The 17,266-nt window shown below is 28.7% G+C and overlaps 1 long non-coding RNA gene across 1 annotated transcript; it reads left to right on the forward strand.

The window, feature by feature from the left end:
• Positions 1-3,171, forward strand: LOC136087951 (uncharacterized). The gene is made up of 2 exons (XR_010642138.1): positions 1-83; positions 171-3,171. It is a non-coding gene; the product is annotated as an uncharacterized LOC136087951 (long non-coding RNA).
• Positions 3,172-17,266: the final 14,095 nt, after the last annotated feature.

Below are 17,266 nucleotides of genomic sequence, written 5' to 3' on the forward strand. Positions count from 1 at the left end.
TAAGATTTAAGTAAAAAAAATAGTTTACAAATCTCTCAACTTGCAATGTGCAACCAGAAAATGGAATCAGATCATTCAAAGAAGTAATTTAATTTTTTTTTTTGAATCATATTAAGATATATATAGTATTAAAATATTTTAACACAAATATATATTTTTATCTCATTCAGGCTTTGTGGGAAAAAAAGAAACTGCTCAAAAATTTCTGGTCATTCATCAAAATGTGATAGTAAACATTCCTTTAATGAGTCATTTTTATTCAACAAGACTAAACTAATAAGTAATTTTAATCGTGAAATGGAAGGAATATCTATGTTGCAAGAAATATTGAAAACTAAAGGTTAAAAGTTTATTTCAAAATAATTTATTTATTACTCACTAAATTTACTTTCACTTTTATAATTAAATAACCTTGAAAACACCTGAAAAGGAATAAGGAGTATTATTTATATCCAATCAAAGAACAACAATAATATAGATAGTTTAAATATCAATGATAAACTATAACTAACAAGATAAATAACAATGATAAACTATAACTAACAAGAGAATAATTGCAAACACATTTGATGATTACTTCTCTTCAAATGCAAATAATCTTGCTAAAGAAATTATACCTCCTAGATTTTACTTCAGCTACTATCTAAAAAACCAAAATCCTGATACTTTTTTTATATCTCCAGTTACTTATCAAGAGGTAATTGACTATATCTCCCTGTTGAATCCAAAAAATATCACCAGACCCAATAGCATTCTTTCAAAAATAATGACCTTAGCATCTCAAGAATTGAGGTTCCCCTTGAGTATTATAATAAATCAATCTTTTCAATCAGGGATATTCCCTGACTTATTTAAAGTTGCAGAAGTTGTTCCAATTTTTAAAAGGGGATGTAAGCAAGATCCTTGTAACTATTGGCCTATATCCTTACTCTCAAATGTAGGTAAACTAATTGAAAAGCTTATGTATAACAGGCTACTTAGTTTTTAGAATCTATCAGATTCTAAAAACTAAGTAGCTTATATAGTCTGCAATTTGGATTCTGAAAGAAACACTCTACTAACCAAGCACTCATAGATATAACTGAAACCATACGCGAGGCTTTGGATCAAAAACAAAAACAACACTTTGCTGGTGGAGTGTTTGTTGATCTGCAAAAAGCTTTTGATACTGTCAACAATGAAATTCTATTATCAAAGCTGTATCATTATGGTGTAAGGGGAATTTCTCTGAACTGGTTTAAGTCATATCTAAACCATCGTCTACAAAGTGTTACTATTGGTAATATCTCATCCACTACTAAGTTTACATCTATAGGTGTTCCTCAGGGTTCAACTCTGGGTCCCCTTCTTTTCCTTATCTACATAAATGATTTAAACATTTGTATTAAATACTCAAAGGTGTATCATTTTGCTGGTGACACTAACCTTCTGATTGTAGATAAGTCTTTAAAAAGCTAAATAGTTACCTAAATTATCACCTGGTATCACTGGTTCAGTGGTTGCGATCAAACAGAATATCTTTAAATGTCAAAAAAACTGAATTAGTTCTATTTAAACCTCAAGGCAAAAAAATTACCAAAAAACTTAATTTTAGAATTAGTGGTCAAAAAACTAAATATTGTAGATAAAATAAAATATCTGGACATATTATTAGATGAAAATCTTTTGTTCATTCAACAAATTAAATCCATATCAAACAAACTAAGTTGAGCAAATGGAATGCTCACCAAAATAAGGCATTTTGTGAATTACAAAACCCTTGTGAATATTTGGCATGCTTTTTTAACTCCCATCTACGCTATGGTTGTCAGATATGGGGACAAAGTTCATCTGTTTATATAAAATAATAATCTTTAAGAATAATTCACTTTCAACCTAACAATTTTAGTTCTGACATACTATATAACTTCGTCAAGCATTAAAATTCTAAAATTTTAAAGCTTGGCGAACTTATCTACTTATCAAACTGTGTTCTTGTATGAGACATTGTCCACAATAATACGCCCAGCTGCTTCAATAGCTACTTTAAAATCAAATTTATTGATTTGATTTTAAACTCTATATATAAATAATGAGGGAAAGTAAAAGCATAGGTTGTTAGCTTGATATGATTGGTATAAGAAAAAAAAAAGGTATTAAAATTTAAAAAAATTCATGACATAGTAGAACTAACAAAAATAAAATAATAATATTTTAACTACAATATTATTATTTTATTTTTCAAATACAGACGATGCCATGATTCGTATAATGTTATGAAATATCTCCATGGTGGCCACTGAGGCCTGATTTATGGAGTTTGGGATTTATTAGTTACTTTTGCCTCCTCAAAAGATATGGAAGAATTTATTTTATCCTACAAACGTGGTCAGTTTCTTCAAAAACTTTATTGCAAAATGAATGCTAAAGGAGCACAGACAGAGCATGCAATGAAAGAAGCTGTTGCCACAAAGTACACGGCGCATCTTTCTAGCCATAAGTATTCACTGTGTCGTATCCAAACACACAGCTTTCAAAATCATACTACTAAAAATGGTATTAACATTGATTTAACGTTATGGTGAATACAATATTGACATTAAAACAAAGGCTATATCAAACAAAGCTGTTACTCAGTTTGTAAATTCTTTAAACATTGGGGATGTAAGTGTAATTGCCTCTTGAACTATAACAGGTTTAATTACAATGATTTCAGATCTACACTCCAAAGTTGATTCATTAAAATCTAAGCTGAGATGGTTTAATGACAATAGAAATCACTATGCTGTTGAATTCTCTGATGATGGAGCTCCTGAATCAAAAGAAAAAATGTCTATTGGAACACTGTAATTTTTAAACTTTGGTGAAAGAATTCGAAGCTGCCAAATTCACTACCTTCTGCATGCAGTAACAGCTGGGGAAAAGGATGATGTATGCAAGATGCTTTGGAGACAACACACTGATGAAATGTTGCTTATTGAAGGAAACACATTTAATATCAACAATGAAAAATCAACATTTGAATTCATACCATCAACTGATACTGCATGGGTAGTATTTGCTAGTAATTGTTCATCATGCAGTGCAACTTACCAATCACCATTTGCAAATGTGCATAAAAATCAACTTAATAAACGTGGTGCAACAATTAGTCTTGGTAGTGATACAACATATACAGTGCCCACTACAAAATCACGGAAAAATGAAATAAAAAAGTTATAGCATTAAAAAAAACGTTTTCTTCTACTTTAAAAGAAAAGTTGTAGCACAAAGTGATATTAGAATTTATGGCTAGCAATGGGATAAGGCAGCTAGGCAATCCTGTGATTGGCGAGTTTGCTTATCGATTTTAGCCAGAACCTCTACATTTAGAAATCAACAGTTGGTAACATTTGCAAGGTAATATTTTATTTTTCATTTTCAGCATAGTCATAAGAATAAACAGTTTGGAAAAAAAGGCGGTTTTATTGTTATACTGTTTTATGTTGAAACTCGTACTAATGACCTTCTGAAGGTGCAAATTTATTTTACATAGCTGAAGAAATTATAAAGAATTTTATAATAATATATAAAAATATATATTTAATATATATATATATATATATATATATATATATATATATATATACATATATATATATATATATACATATATATATATATATATATATATATATATATATATATATATATATATATATATATATATATATATATATATATATATATATATATATATATATATATTAGTTATCTTCACTTTTTTTCAGATGACTGTAAAAAGGTTTATTATATGTACATTTTGTTATGTCAATTGATCAAAAATCAATACAAATGTGGATTGTTTTTTGTTCTTTGACACAAAAATTTGAAATTTGGTAGAAATATTTTATTCTTTAACATTCTGGGAAAGAAAGTATTTTTTGTATGATTGGATTTTACTACTCATCAAAAGTAAGGAGCAATTTGTATTATTGGTGAGTAAGCTTTTCAAAATACCTTTACTTTTTATGTTGTGTAGTAGTAAACTTAAATACATTGTATTAATACAATAGTACATTGTAATAATACAATGTATTTAAGTTTGATTATTTTGAATAATTATTTAACTATTATTGGTATTATTTGTTAATGTTTTTTCACAAGCTTCAAAATTCTGAAATTATTGTTTATGATATCATAATATAATATTATATATATATATATATATATATATATATATATATATATATATATATATATATATATATATTTATATATATATATATATATATATATATTTATATATATATATATATATATATATATATATATATATATATATATATATATATATATATATATATATATATATATATATATATATATTTTTTAAAGAAAAACATGATATTTTTTAATCTTGACATGTTTCATAGTTAACATACTACATTTTCAAAAGATAAATTTACAAATTTAAAACTCTAGATATAAATATAAAATCAAAATTTGAAGACATTACAGAGAAATATTAACAGTCAAATAGAATTATTATAAACCAATAAAAATTATAATACAAATTATAATACCGTAAATAAAAAAATAAAAAAAATAAAATTATAAGTAAACCAAAAAAAAAAAATTTTCCCATTTTATATGTAGTGCTTCTTAAATTTTCAATTTGTTTTTGTTAGAAGCAGTATCCAAAATTTTAAAACAGTTATAGTTAGGGTCATGGCACCACCTACCGCGACTTTAAGAAAACTTTTAACTTTAAAACTTCTTAACTCCAAAACCATAACAGATTTTTATTTAGGGTTTTCGAATTAATATTTTATGCTCAATTATTAACTAAATTATAAAATTCGAATTTGAGTAAAGTTATTTTTTTCATGTTATTTTTAATTTTTTGTAAGATCTAGTACGTTTCTTCACCTTCCGTGATAAAGCACCACCTACCGTAATCGATTCTGCACCTACCGTGTATGAAAAAAAATCGTATATTTTAATTTTACTTTTATATATTTTAATCAAGAAAAAAATACATAAATTTAATACGATTACAAAACAAAGAAGACATTGGTTATAAAATTATCAACCAAAGCTTTATTCTGAATTTAAACTTTTTTTATTTTTAAATTTTTTTTTTTATATATATATATTTTTTTTGTCTTTTATTTTTATTTTATTTTGTTACAGCTTGTTTTCTTTTAGATTTTTCTTTCAATTTTTTTTTTTCAGCAGCTTTATTTATTTTTCAGCAGCGTTCAATTTTTTTGATATCTTCTTCCTTTGCATTTTCTCTAGTTATTTGAATTTCTAACCATTTGGATAAAGTTACAACGCTCGGTAATCGTTCAACTTGTTTCAGCCTTTTTTTCGCGATTGGTTGTTTTGGCCATAAAAGAAAGTTGTGTAATGGGTTTACATCTTTTATTATTTGTTTATTTGAATCTGGTGGATCTGCTGCTGATTTACTTTTACCAGATTCATCAATTATTACGCTTTTTCCAAATTTGCTAACATTACTAGATACGATTTCATTTTGCGTACTGCTAATATCTAAATACGATTCTTTATCGATTTCATTGTTCAATACATTATTGTTGGCTTCTATTAAATTTATGGTTTGTTTGGAGCTATCGTTAAATTTAAGTTTTTTTCCAAAAATTAAATAATTCTCTGGAGTCAGTTTTACTTCCCCATTCTTTATTTCCAGTTTTTTCAAACTGTAGCAATACTTTAGGTGCAACGTTGTTTCCAAATAAGTTTCCCACGCTATTATGGCTTGAAAGATTCGTTTCATTATTATCAATTGTGGAATTCATTTTAACGCGTTGAATTATTTTTATAATCAACATTGCTCGCATTAAATGGGTATATTCCTGTCAACCTAAATCCGTTAATAATATTTTTTTTATACTTGGATCCATAATAAAATTATTCAACAACATTGGTACATTTTCATTGCAAATTTAAATTGCCGACAAATGTTCTGCCTTTTTTTTTTCATTGGTCCGAAAACTGACACATTTAATAGAATAGTAAGATGTGTGTAGCATTAGGAAACAACGAAATCAAAAGAGTTCTTTCCGAAGAGCAATACATGCTGAGCTCTTTAGACAGATGCGAGCGATGTCCATCCATGAATATATATATAGGTAATTGTGTATTAATAGATTTCAAATATGGTACTAACACATTTGTGAAGTACTTATAAAAGCATTCGGCGGTCATCCAGCCGCTGTCACTTTTACCGAATCCCCAACCTGGCGGTGCAGCAGCAGCAATAGTTTTTAGCATTCGAGCATACTTGTACAATGTTAATGATGGTGCAAATTCATCATTTGCGTTTACGCAAAATAGAGTTGTAAGGTTTTCCTTATCGCTGTTGTTGCATTTTTCATAAACATTTCTTCCTCTAATGCTAATTACTTTTCCAGTTTTTGGTGCTAACTCAAAACCAGTTTCGTCTAAATCAAAAACACGAGATGGATCATTAAGGTATTGCGCATCATCGCCTAATAATTCATACATCTCATTAAACCATTTTCTTATCGATACTTCAGTTATAAGACCTCTAGCTCGACTAATATGCTCTGCTCGTTTTTGCGATAATTCCTTATGATGACGCATAAATTTATAAAACCAGTTTTTACTTGGGATATCATTTTTAAATGGTGTTTTTATACCTCGCTCTATAACTATTTTTTGTACCGCCTCAATTAATAGTTTTTTTGTAATCGCAAAACCCATGTTAGCGCACTGCATTAACCAAGCAACCAATTCATTCTCTATTTCTTCTCCAAGATATGATTTAAAGCCAGAGTTTTGCCGTTTGGGTTGGCTTTTACCAGATAATTTGTCGCGTAAGGTACTTTCAGGAGCATTAAACTTTTTGCTGACACATAAAATTTTCTCACCTTTATTTAAAGCTCTAAGTGCTGCATGCAGTTGTTCTGCTGAATACAAAAGCTTTTTTCGAATATTTTTTTCTTTTTTGAAACTTGCATCTTTCTTATCGAATTCATTTCACATAATAAATAAAATATAAAAAACATATCAAATAAATACTCCCTAGGGTTAAATTACCTTTAATTGGTAATTGAGTTGAACTGAAATAGTTTTTTAGAGAGAAAACTTCACAAAATAAAACACTTCCGAAAAAATATTTCTATAAACGGTAAGTGCTAACTATTATAATTTTCGTACTCACCTATCGTGTAAAAGATGTTATGTTACCTATCGTGTAAAACAATGTTATACAAAAAATACTAATATTTTTTGATAAAATTTAAAATATTCAATGTTTTTACAACTATTTTAAACTTTTATCAAAAAAATTATATAAGTTTTGAGCCGTAAAAAAACTAGACAAACTTTTTTTCACTGTTAAAGATTTTCTTAAGAAAGCAATAAAAAATCATTTGCGGGTAAAAAAACATCTCAAATCTTTAAAAGTACATCTTTTTAAAAATTATTTATTAGTGAAATAAGTTAGTTTTGTATAAAACAATACTAAAAAATTAAATTAAAAAAAAAAAACATAAAAAATTTACTGATTTTTTCAAAAACCACGGTAGGTGCTCCTTCACGGTAGTGGGTGCCATGACCCTACTTTGATTTTTACAACTAATAGATGATATTAAATGCTTATAAACATATGTTTAAAACCCATCTTTAAATAAACAAAATTTTCATTATAATATAAATTTGTCTATTTAGTTTGTTTTTTTTTGGTTTACTTATAATTTTATTTTTATTTTTTTGCTATCTACGGTATTATAATTTGTATTATAATTTTGATTGGTTTATAATAATTCTATTTGTCTGTTAATATTTCTCTGTAATGTCTTCAAATTTTGATTTTATATTTATATCCAGAGTTTTAAATTTGTAAATTTATCTTTTGAAAATGTAGTATGTTAACTACGAAACATGTCAAGATTAAAAAATATTGCGTTTATCTTTAAAATATGTTCACAATTATTGGTATTGCGTTGCTCAAGAAATATGTATTAGGGTGTTTCATATTTTATCAATTTTTGAAATCGAACTTTCGAATCGATTTATAAATTGACTATTTGTATAAAAATAAGTTTAAGCAAAAAAAAATTAAAAAAATTTAATTTTTAGGGTCCCCGCCAGTTCGATTTTGGGCCAAAATTGTCGGGTGTTTTAAACACCTTAAAATTTATCTAAATTTATCTTCTTTTTTTTTAAATGTTATATGTTGGATTGAATGTTTATCACATAAAAGGAGCATGTCTAAAAAATAAAGAAATTAGTCTACATAATATTTTGAAATTGGTGAAAAATCCAAATTTTCTTTCACAAAAACCTATTTTATTACTCGGTGGCGTATAAAAAACTTTTTTTATACCCTAATAAACTGTTTCCAAACCCGGAAAAAACTATAATTTGAATAGTTTTTTTATTAGTGTTAAATGAAGTCTAAAAAAAATAATAATTGGATCCATGGAGTAACATGCCCCGGACACTAACCTTAATGGCCCCTACTTAATAAACATTAGAGAGCAATGAATTGAAAATCCGGAAATTTAATCGGAAAATATTTTTAGAAAATGTATATACCAAGGTACTTAAATAATAATTTAAAATTTAACAACTACTTTCCAATGCGAAGACAAAGTATTTACACTAAATTTGCGTTACTAATAATAAGTGCTTTAATATTTTTTTAAATAATATTCAAAATGGCTAAAATTACGAGACTAAAAGCTAGAGCTTATTTATTTGAAGAAGAAAGCCTGATAGAAAACTTAACTCAGATAACTTTTGCAACAAATAAAGAATTAATTCTTAACTTTCAGTTTAAAAGATCTAGTAACAAGTTAACTCCATCCAAAAGGTTTATTGGTTGTACTGATGGGCCCGATAAATTCGCAAAGTGCTCCGGACTTGTCAATTGCCCTGACAACTGTATTCTTTTTGCAGTAAAAAAACCATGGTTAGACGGAGGTTATAAAGATGGATTATTAACGGATAAATCTATAAGGTAAGTTTTATAATTTCAATTTATAATAAAATAGTTATTATAAATTTGTATAATCATTCGAACTTAATAAGCTAGTAGATGATTAAGGTTTTTTTGTAGTACCACTGCAACTAATTTTTTTAATTGTTATTACGTGTGGATTATAGCTTAATAATGCAAAATATAAGGTGCATCTTAAAGTTAATATTTCTATTTTATTTAATGTATTATCTTAATTTTTTCAGGAATAATATTACTCGTTTAATCGATAGTTGGGAGACATTAAAGAAAAGTAAGAATAAAGACTCTAAAGCAGCAGAGAAATCTAGGGAAGAATTCAAAAAGAAGGGGGAGCAGGTACTTTGGATTGGTAAAGATAATATTAAGGAAATCTTAAAAAAAACGAGCCTTGAAAAACTTTCATACTATGTTGATATCCAATTTTTAAAAGACCAAAAGTCCAGTCGTCTAATGACTTTGGGGAGCAAAGACATGAGATATAAAACGGTAAATAGAGATAAGAAGCCTTTAAAAAGTTGTAATATTAAACAGTTACCCCAAATAGACGAATCAACTACAGATCTAGAGCTTCTCTCAGATATCAGTGACGTGAGTACAGAATCAGATATTTCTTTTGATTTATCGCAACCCGGCCCAGGTAACGCAAAACAAGAGTTAAGGAAAGGTTTTGTTAAAGATATTGCCATGACATCAGTCTCAAAAAATATTTCATCAAGAGATCTAGTGCATGTATGTACGGATTTAATCGTAAGTTCAGGCGGAAATGTGGCTGATTTTTCAGTGTCTCATTCAACTATTTGGCGAGCTCAAAAAAAATCTATTCGAAAAAATGCTGAACAATATAAGAAAAATGTAAAAATTGCTACCACTAAAGCTACTTTTCCCATAATAGCACATTTTGATGGAAAAATTATCGAAGACATCACAGAAGGTATAAAATCAAAAAGAGATCGATTTGCGGTCTCGGTAAATATTGATGGTAAAATGAAGCTCCTTGGCATTCCAGCAATTGATCGTGGTACTGGACAAGCTCAATACGATGCTTTAGTTAAAATACTGGATGAGTATGGAATATGTGATGACGTGAAAGGTTTATGTTTTGATACAACAGCTACAAATACAGGAAGACTTTCTGGTACAAATGTCAGGTTTAGTCATAAACAAAACTCAATTCTACTAGAGCTGGCTTGCAGGAGGCATGTTTATGAGTTACATCTAAAACACTTCTGTGAAAGACAGTGCAGTGGAAAAACTAAATCTCCAGAAAACCTAATGTTTAAACGGTTCCAATTAAACTGGAATGACATTAAAAGTAGCATTGACTCTTCAAAGTTTGTAAAATATGACACTCAATCTATTGCTACCACTTTCTTAGAAATCCATAAACTCGATGCTGTAAAATATTGCGAGATTGCTCTAAAAAAAAACACTTTTCCCACAGGAGACTACAAGGAGTTATTGAAACTAACCCTAATGTACTTGTGCCCTGAAAGAGATTTTAAAATTCAAGCTCCAGGGTGCGTGTCTCATGCACGTTTTATGTCCAAAGCTATTTATTATCTCAAGATTCGGATATTGAGTTTGCAACTGTCTTATGAATTGACAGACGATCAAAAGAACGAAGTGCAGTCTACTGCTGAGTTTATCTCAATCTTTTATACCGTCTGGTTTTTAAAAACCTCTTTACCTTACGCTGCGCCTTACCAAGATATAAAAGCCTATTGGCAAATGACAAAATATAGAGGTTACGTAGAACAATATGTTCAGAATTCTGAAACAATTTTAAATGGAATTGATGCCACAATGGTTTCAATGGAATCACATTTATGGTACCTTGATGAAACTTTAATTCCGCTGGCTCTTCTAGACCAAGGTATTTCTGTTGCAGAGAGAGAAGAAGTTGCAAAAATTGTCTTTTCGAAACCAGTTCCTGAATTTTTTCGGCATTCCGAAAAATTAAATTTGTTAAAAACTCTTAACTTTAACCTAGAAAAACCACCAAGTATTGCCCAACTAGTGGGAGAAAACTCTTGGTTCATATTTAGTTTGTTAAACCTTGCTAAGCTAAATGATAAACTTTGGTTAAACAGCCCGGCACCACTATGGGAGTATATTGAACAGTTTAAGATTTTTTACCAGTTTGTTTCCAACCTTGCAGTGGTTAACGAGGTTTCTGAAAGATCTATTAAAGTTGTATCAGACTTTGTAAATAACGTTCACAATGAAGACGATCGTCAGGACTTACTGCTAGCTATTCACCAAAGGAGAGAAAACCTTAACAAGGCAAAGACTAAAGAAGATTTGCAATTAGCATATCAAGCAATTGCAAAATAGATAATATAGTTTTTAAATGATGACTTTTATTTAATGATGTAATATTGATTTGTAAATATGTATTTTTTATTTAATTATACTTAAACATATTCTTTTTTATTTTTTATTTTTTACAAAACCAAAAAAAACTTTGCAACAATACCAAGAAAATCATTTAAAGTTGAAAAGCTACCATATACTTTCTAATCTTGAGGCAATAAAACTAATAACAACAATACCACTTTTAACAATGTTGCAGTAAGTTCATTAAGTCTTTTTTATTATAAAAATAACTAAAATAAACAATTGTTATTAGGCTATTAAGGTTAGCGTAAGGGTTAGGTTACCTCGAAGGATAAAAGAAATTTTTTTTTAGACCTGTATATACCTCATTTGACACTATTATTAAAAAAATCTAGGTTATTGATTTTTCCGCGTCTGGAAACAGTTTATTAGAAAATCAAATGTTTTTTATACGCGATTGAGTGATGAAATAGATTTTTAAGATGGAAAATTTGGATTTTTCACCAATTTTAAAAGATTCTGTAGACTAATTTATTAATTTTTTCAACATGCTCCACTTATGTGATTAATATTCAATCCAACATATAACATTTAAAAGAATAAAAAAAAAATTTCGATAAGTTTTAAGGTCCCCGCCAGGCCTTTAAAACACCCATCATTTTTGGCCCAAAATCGAACTGGCGGGGACCCTAAAAATTAAATTTTTTTTTTTTTTTTTGCTTAAACTTATTTTTATACTAATAGTCAATTTATAAATCGATTCGCGAGTTCGATTTCAAAAATTGATAAAATATGAAACACCCTAATATGTATATACACACACACACACTAACACACATATATATATATATATATATATATATATATATATATAGAGAGAGAGAGAGAGAGAGAGAGAGAGAGAGAGAGAGAGAGAGAGAGAGAGAGAGAGAGAGAGAGAGAGAGAGAGAGAGAGAGACATATATATAGACATATATTTTAGACATTCAAATTCAGTTAATTTTATCAGTTATAAATATTTATTCTTACAAGCTTAATAATTAATAAATCTTTTTTTTTTTTTAAATGCAAAGCTTGCAAGAGTAAATAATAACAAAACAAATTGTATTCGAATTACAGTAGTTTAATTTAATGTAAAAGTAACTAGAAAAAATGAGATCAATACTTTTGTTATAAGATATTTTTGTTTGTTTGATTTACAATGCACCTTCGGAAAATTGAAAAAGAGTAGTTTCTTGAACAAAAACATAAACAAAGCGCTATTGTTTGCTTCCAGACTATATTTTTCTTGTGACTATGTTTTAAGTTATTTTTAATCTTATATTTTACGTTGCCAAGTAAAATTTAAATTTTAAAATCTAGATCTTTTATTAGGGTAGGGTGGGGCAAGATGACCCGTGGGGCAAGAAGTCTTTTTGCTTATGTGAGAGCATCATAGAAAGGTAATGTTATATCCCTCTATAATACTATTCATAAAGTTAAAACAAAATCGTGGAATAAAAAATGTTTTTAATATTGCTGGTAGGTGAGGTTTAAATCGGTTTATTACTTTTCGGAGTATTTTGTTAGTAAGTTGCTTCTAACTTTGAATGTTTATTGGATTGGCAATACTTATACGATTAAGGTAAGAAATGTATTGTTTTATAGAGAATTTATCCCACAATAAAATATAGTCAAGAAATTTTATAACTTAGCAATAAAATTAATTTTATTTGTATTAAACTTGCACTCACTACAGATGAGGCAAGATGTCCTCGGTTACGTGGGGTAAGATGCCCTCAAAGGGCTTCTTGCGTCGTGGTTTTACGGAATTTCTACCATTTTTAAAGTGTGTTTAGAACATAAAAACGTTTACTAATTTAGTTATTGACAATGTTTATATGTTGGTTTATATTTATATTTTATTTATTGGTTTATATTTTATTTATTGGTTTATACTTATATTTATATTTCTATGATAACTATTATACATATTTATAAATAGCTTTTTAAAATAATTTTATATATTAAGTATATGTTATAATGTATATGCTAAGAAAATGAAGCTGTATCACATGCTATTGCTGCAATTCAATACATATTTGTAAAAATTTTACAAATATGCATCGCATTCAGCTGAATATATTATTACATGTGCATAATACAATTTGTACTAAAAGGAGCTGTGTTTAGCATGCAACATCATAGTAATAATTGCAACATCGTGTTATTGTTAATAATCTTGAGTAATTTTGTATGTACATGTAACTTTAGTAAGTTCTTATTTTACTCAAAGAGAGTTAATTTATAGATGTAATGTAATGTATAAAATAATAATGTATTGAATAATTATATGATACTGTGTATGTGTTTGTATGTTTATATAATTAAAATGTTAAGGTTTTAATATTTCTTTAGATACATATTTAAATATTACAAATAATGGTGAGAAATTATGTGCGAAAAACACAGAGAGGTGCAACAAATGATAAAATAAAGTCAGCATTAGATATAATAAAGATGGGCTGCAGTCTAAAGAATGTTGCATCAGAATTTAGTATTAATAAAAAAACATTACAACGTCATCGAGATGGAAAAGTAAAAGTAGCTGGTGGTTTGTCTCTGGGTGGAAAATTTCCTGTTTTTAGTAAAGAATTTGGATTAAAGATTGTAACACAAGTTCAGATTATGGAAACAGCATTATTTGACTTGACAACAATATATGTGCGTTGCCTAGCATATGATTTTGCTAAACAAATGGGAATCGATAATCCTTTTAATAAAGAGTCAAAAATGGCAGGAGTGGATTAGCTGCGAGGATTCATGTCTCGCAATCCACAACTTTCTATTCGAGCTCCACAAGCCACCAGTATCAGCAGAGCCATTGGCTTCAATAAACCAAAAGTAAATCAGTTTTTTTCAGTATACAAGTCATTATTTGAGGAACATAAGTTTTCAGCCAAACAGCTCTGGAATATGGATGAAACTGGAATCACAAATGTCCATAAGCCAGGAAAAATAATTGCAACGAAAGGCAAACGACAAATTTCAAAAATAACTAGTGGAGAAAGAGGCGCTACTGTGACAATTGTGTGTGCAATGAGTGCAAGTGGCACTTATGCCCCACCCTTATTTATATTTCCCCGTAAGCGAATGAATGGTTAACACATTTTGTTGCTGTGACTCATGCATCTAAAACTAATGAGCAACTAATTGTACTTGATGGTCATCACAGTCACAAAACACTTGAGGCCATTAACTTTTGTCGTGACAATGGGATTCATCTCATAACTCTTCCACCTCATTGTACACACAAGATGCAACCTTTAGATCGTACATTTTTTAAACCATTGAAAGTTGGCTACAATACAGCAGCAAGCAACTGGATGTTATCACATCAGGGGCGTAGAATTTCATTATTTGACATGGCAGGTATTTTTGCAACTGCCTACAACTTTACTGCAAACTTTGACAAAGCAATCAATGGTTTTAGATGCTCTGGTTTATACCCAATAAATGACCTTATTTTTAATGATGAAGCCTTTGAAGCAGCTTTGCTCACTAATGAAGCTGAGCCATTGAAAATCTGTCAGCACCTGTTGCACCTATACAGTTGGCAAATGCCATGAGCACAACAACTACTGCTGCAAAATTGAAGGCTGTTGATGATGCAGTTTTGCCAATTGTTGATGAGTATCTTGGCCTTACTTCTCCCTTAAATATTTTGGAAAAGATTTCTCCGCATCCCAAAATTCCTGTTTTAAGACAACGAAAGAGAAAGACAGAGTCAGCTGAAAACCTTACTTCTTCACCTTTCAAGAAGCGACTAGAAAAGCATGAAAACAATGTAAAAAAAAAGCAACAAGCAGTCATATTGTGTAAAGAAAAAGCTGCACTTAATAAGGTGATCAAGCAAAAAATGAAATCAATAAATTTGAAAACAAAAAAAGTGAAAAAGCGTGAAAAGCAGAAAGCAGAAAGACCTAAGGGCATAAAGAAACAAATGAAAAGGAAGAAAGATATGGTTTCTGCCTCTGAAAGTTTTATCACTGATACAACTCTATGCACCATATGTCCATACAATGTGCCACCATTTGATGATTGGACACAATGTAGTAAATGTACATCTTGGTACCACTTTTCATGTGGTCCAGATGATTCAGACTTATGCTACTACTGTGAATCATAATCATGTATATGTTATTTGAACATTTATGTTAGTGATATAAATTTAAAAAAGTTATTTATCTTCAAGACAATTGCATAGAATAATTGCAGTGTTTATATTTCAGTTATTTTAATAAAATGTAAAGAGTTTTTTAAAGAACTATTAATAGCTTTTATTTTAACTGATAGTTATTTTTAACAACTGTTTTAAAGGTTTGGGGCAAGATGCACTCTTTGGAGCATCTTGCCCCACGGCTGGGGCAAGATGTCTCTTTGCACAATTATTAGTTTTTTTAATTTTAAAGTTTATCACCAGTATTAAAGTAGTTATTTTATCTTACCAATGTCTTTTCTTATAAGTAAACTTTTATTTTAAAAAGAAAAATTACTAGAAAATGTAAAAGTATTTGTTATATACGCTAAAGTTTGTTAAGGGGGGCATCTTGCCCCACCCTGCCCTACATTATAGTGTAGTAAATAGTTGGTTCAAAAAGTTAAGAACTTGTTTAATTGGTGCCCTGGCTACATCACTTGCACGGTACAGCAATCGAATTGTAGATATTTTAGCTATGGAAAATGAAACTGCTCCATTAAAAGTAAGACGTTTAGCACTTTCAAAGCTCTGTGAAATGTTGTGAGATATTGGTCTGTTAATAAATACAGTTGATGTAAAGAGTACCAGTTATCCTGCTGATGTTTTTACAGTGTGTCAACAATATTTTGATTTGTTTTCCTTGTTTTTTGCACAAAGCTGCAATGTTACTGTTTGGACAGTAGGTTATGCTATTCCATTTTTTGTTGCAGAATTTTATAAAAAATTTGGCATTGGTTACGGAATGATCTCAATGCAAGGTAAAGAGTCAAAGCACTCTGTAATTAAAATGAAGTTACAATTTGAAAGTAATAGATCTGATTTGCATGATAATAAATGTAAATGGTTCCAGATAATGTGAACTAACTTTGTACGAAATTTTTATATTCCTTACCATTTTCCGTTCATTTCTATATACCACTCTCATAACGTATCTCGAAAGCCAGTTCAAAATAATGGTATGCAATGTTCCTGTTCTCGTACTCTCAATTCTGATGAGCTCTGTCAAAATTGCATTGACTGTTTTCCTTTAATGGAATGTGTTTAAAAAAAAGAAATATTTGGATTAATCTTTGATATGGTAAAGCCTGCTAGGTGTCCATTATGTACGCAAGTGTTTCCCAATGATGTTCAATGACAAAATCACAAGTGTATATCACTAATGCATAATTCTAATTGTAAAGATCTTGTACATCAAGATATGACAAACAAGAACTTAAAGTCTGAGTTATCTAAACGAAACCAATCTTCAAACGGGTCTAGAGTCATGCTAATACGATGTTTGGATAATTTACTGGGTTAACAACATTGTTATTGGTGAGTTTTATATAGTAGTTTTTGGAAACAAAAAAACTTAAAAATTGCTATTTTCATAGCCACAAATTTATTTAAAAGCATTTCAATGGTGTATAAAACAAATGCAATGCTAAGTAAGTAATAATAAAATAATACCTTCAAATTTTGTTGCTTGATTCATAAAATCTTTATTCATCACTGCATCACTTAGTTTATGATTTAAAAGATAAACATCCGACAGATGTTAAACTTTTAAATCATTTCTAAAAGTGCAGTTTAACTTGTACTTTCTTTACATCACTTCAAAAAAAAATACAGTGTCTAAAAATTAAATCTTAGAAGCTGAATAAAAACAATTTTAAAAAAATTACATAACTGCCTATTTAGAAAAGGAAAGAATCCAGAAATGGAGGGCTAACCTA

Source organism: Hydra vulgaris, chromosome 12 (genome assembly GCF_038396675.1).
Source record: "Hydra vulgaris chromosome 12, alternate assembly HydraT2T_AEP".
NCBI lineage: Eukaryota > Metazoa > Cnidaria > Hydrozoa > Anthoathecata > Hydridae > Hydra > Hydra vulgaris.